The sequence below is a fragment of the Tasmannia lanceolata genome, unplaced genomic scaffold, assembly GCF_043159265.1.
Source record: "Tasmannia lanceolata isolate RefF3 unplaced genomic scaffold, GAP_Taslan_0.1 ptg000037l, whole genome shotgun sequence".
NCBI lineage: Eukaryota > Viridiplantae > Streptophyta > Magnoliopsida > Canellales > Winteraceae > Tasmannia > Tasmannia lanceolata.
In genome coordinates this window covers 42,295,467-42,299,077 of record NW_027518714.1, presented here as the reverse complement: position 1 = coordinate 42,299,077, position 3,611 = coordinate 42,295,467, and the positions used below count along the sequence as shown (strand labels likewise).

The following is a 3,611-nucleotide window of genomic DNA, read 5'->3' as shown; positions in this document are numbered from 1 at the left end:
CAATCAAAGTGCTGCTGAGAGGCCTGTACTGGCCAACCTTAAGGTGGGACGCACTGAATCTGGTCAGAAGGTGCGGGAAATGCCAAAAATTCTCTCCCACAATCCACCAGCCTGCAGTCTTCCTGGCCCCGATCGTCAGCCCACTCCCCTTTGCAGTATGGGGGATGGACATCTTGGGCCCTTTTCCACCGGCCTCCGGAAGACGCGCGTTCGTAGTAGTGGCCATTGACTATTTCACTAAGTGGGTGGAGGCTGAACCTCTAGCCCAGATCACAGAGCAAAACGTGCAGAACTTCTTTTGGAAGTCGGTGGTTTGCAGGTTTGGGATCCCCCGCGTCTTGATAACGGATAACGGGAGACAATTCGACTGCCGGAACTTTTGAAAATTCTGCTCTGACTTGAAGATCGAACAGAGATTCACTTCGGTGGCGCACCCCCAGACAAATGGGGAGACATAAGTCACGAACAGAATCCTACTTCAGGGAATTAAAAAGAGGCTGGACGAGAAAGCTGGCCGATGGGCAGATGAACTTTATCATGTCCTCTGGGCATATTGTACCACCCCGCGCACATCAACGGGGGAATCACCATTCAACTTGTCCTTCCGGACCGAGGCCGTAATACCCGTCGATGTGGGCGCCCCATCTCCCAGAATCACCAACTTCGATGAGTGATTAACACATTTATGTGTGAATGGTAGTGGTAGGATGCATGCATATTTTATGTTTTAAGCGGTGCTACTAAGGTATTTTTGTTGTTTTTGTTGTTTCAGGATTTTTATTGGAATTATGAAGGAAACTGAGCTTAACATATGAAAATAGTGAAGAAATGACCAATTGCCATGAGAATCCAAAGTTCCAAGATGCCTTAGTTGGCCGAATTGGCATGATGCTTTAGTAGGATCAAATTGATAATGCCACACCACCTTATTTTGCTTTGAAAGATGAAATTTCAATGATGGATGATGAAAAAAAAGAGAAGAGAAAGGATCTTAATTCCAATGGTTGAGATTGAAATGATCAAGAGAAGAGAAATGATCTTAATTCCAATGGTTGAGATTGAAATGATCAAGAGAGGAGAAGGGAATTATTAGTTGTTTATGTGCATTACAGAGGAAGGGTAGATTTGTCATTTGCGAAAGTATATGGTATGGTTGCAATTCATTCGAAGGATAGGGACAATTTGGTCCTTTCATGCACATATTCCTCAACTTGGAAACTTTCCACTATTTTTCTACCATTTAGAAAGTTGCTTGACAAAATAATTAGAAGGTTTTAGACAAATCTTCGGAAAGAAAAGAAAAAAGGAAAGCAACCCATGTGTTTTTTAGAAGAGATATAGAAAGCCTATTCAAGCCTTAATCTTTTCATTTCATCTGTTTCCTAAGATTAGCTTTTTAATCTCCACCTTACTTATTTTTCAATCCCTTAATTTAGCAACCTTTTTCACCCAAAATCTATATATCAATCTCTCTTGAACTCTCTCCCATCTTCTTGAATTTTTAGTCTCGTCTCGTCTCGTTGCGTCTTCAGCAGTTTTTTTAATCTTTAAAACTTCAAGGGACCATAACTTCTTCGTTTTAGCTCCGATTCGCGCGTGGTCGGATCCGTTGGACTCGTATCGACGAGAGGAATCCGATCAAGGCTTGAAGGAGGACAATGATTCAACCATTGAAGGAGAAAAAGAATAAGTTTTTCTTATTTTGCTCTTTATTTTAAATTACAATTTGATGTATTTTTGCTTTCAATTTCAATTAAAGAAGAGTTCTTTTTGTTTTCTTTTTCCTTCTCAAGTTCTTAATGGCAATTCTCTTCTTTCTACTTTTTATTTTTGTTTCTTTGACTTTCTTCATGAGTAACTAAATCCTATATACTTAGGGTTTAGATGAAACCATGGGGAAGGAAAAAGGTTTTTAATTAAATTTAATGGTATGGAATTAATGGTTTATAATTGTTGAATACCAATCATTCATGCCATTGGCTTTCCCCTTTCGTATGAGTGATTGTTATGAACATTATAAATATTTATATAGCCTTTAAAATTGGAGTGTGTCTTTGATAAATTACTCATAGGCAATGACATCCATTGATCTTATTTCCCATAGACTAATTATCAAATATACAATTCAATACACAAAAATTATTTTAATTAATTAATCTAATCCAAGCTCATGGTGGATTCTAACCCTAAGTACTCTTTTATATTGAATTAAGGTTTTTACAATATTCCAAATTACTTTTGCAATTTTCCAATTTACTTAAGCCCTTAGAATTTGATTTTCTAATTAAATTAGATGAGTAGTCAATAGAGATCATTAAAATTTGGTACACTTTGCCTAAATTAGGATTTTAAATCAAAAAGATCTTAGTTGAATTTGATTCTTAGATTGAATAGAATATACGCTTATGTATAGTGTTGGCTCCGAGGTCAAGTCCACGAAAATCCTGAGATTTTGCCAGGCAACATTATATCATAGCTAGTATTCTAATCAGTACAAGAATAGGATTGACAACTAGATTTCTCTTCCCTGAGTTCGACCCGTATTTACAAGATCCGTGCACTTGCGGTTATTTAATTTCTCAAACAAGTTTTTGGCGCCGCTGCGGGGGAAGAGAGTTGCATTAGAATCTTAATTATTCGAAGTGTTAGATTAGTAGTTATTTTTAGTTTAGATATATTTTTAGTTTCTTGCCTATCCATCTCTCTTACTTGGTTTTCTTGTGTTTATGACCGTAGGTTGGGTGCGGAACTTGGCCAATCGACTAGAAAGAGCAAACCGGTTAGAGACGGCGGAAGACATCGAACCAAATCCAAATCAAGTAGTCATGGTTGAAGAACAAGGGCCGCCCAAGAGTTTACGTGATCGCTTCTATCCGGCCCGAACCGCGCAACCTTCTTGCATTCGATTGCCGGTTGCACAGGGCAGTAATTTTGAGCTAAAATCGCAATTTATCTCTTTGCTTCCTCATTTTCATGGCCTCCCTTCGGAGGATGCTTATTTATTTTTGCGTGAGTTTGAAGATATATGTGCTTTGATTAAGTTGCAACAACTTACCGATGATGCGGTAAAGTTGCGATTTATTACGTCACTTAAGGATGGAGCCAAAAAGTGCCTCTATGGCTTACCAACGAACTCCATCACCACTTGGGAGGAGTTCGCCGTAGCTTTCCTAAAAAAGTTTTTTCCATTACATAAAACTAATAAGCTTAGGAATGATATTTTACAATTCAAACAAAAGCCATTAGAGTCATTTTCTAAGTTTATGGAGAGGTTCAAAGACCTACTCCAAGAGTGCCCTCACCATGGAATTGATTTGTGGCACTTATGCCAAATTGTTTATGAGGGCATAGATTACCAAACAAAGCAACTTCTTGAGTCCATGTGTCCTAATGGTTTTACATCTTTCATGGATGAGGCCGCGGCATGGAACTTCTTACTTGATTTGGCGGAAAAAACAAGAGAGTGGGAATCCACTCAAGATGGTGAGAGAGCCACTTCAAGCAAGGGATTTCTAATAGAGGGTGCCATGGTAAAAGAGGCCCATCTTGATAGCCTAATCAAAAGGCTAGAAGCAATAGTTGTCAAAGGACCTTCACAAGTCAATCAAATT

General features: G+C 38.7%; 1 non-coding gene across 1 annotated transcript; it reads right to left on the bottom strand.

Annotated features, from left to right (window-relative positions):
- Nucleotides 1–3,203: 3,203 nt before the first annotated feature.
- On the bottom strand, nt 3,204–3,310 carry LOC143862768 (small nucleolar RNA R71). Its single transcript, XR_013240478.1, has one exon. It is a non-coding gene; the product is annotated as a small nucleolar RNA R71 (small nucleolar RNA).
- Nucleotides 3,311–3,611: the final 301 nt, after the last annotated feature.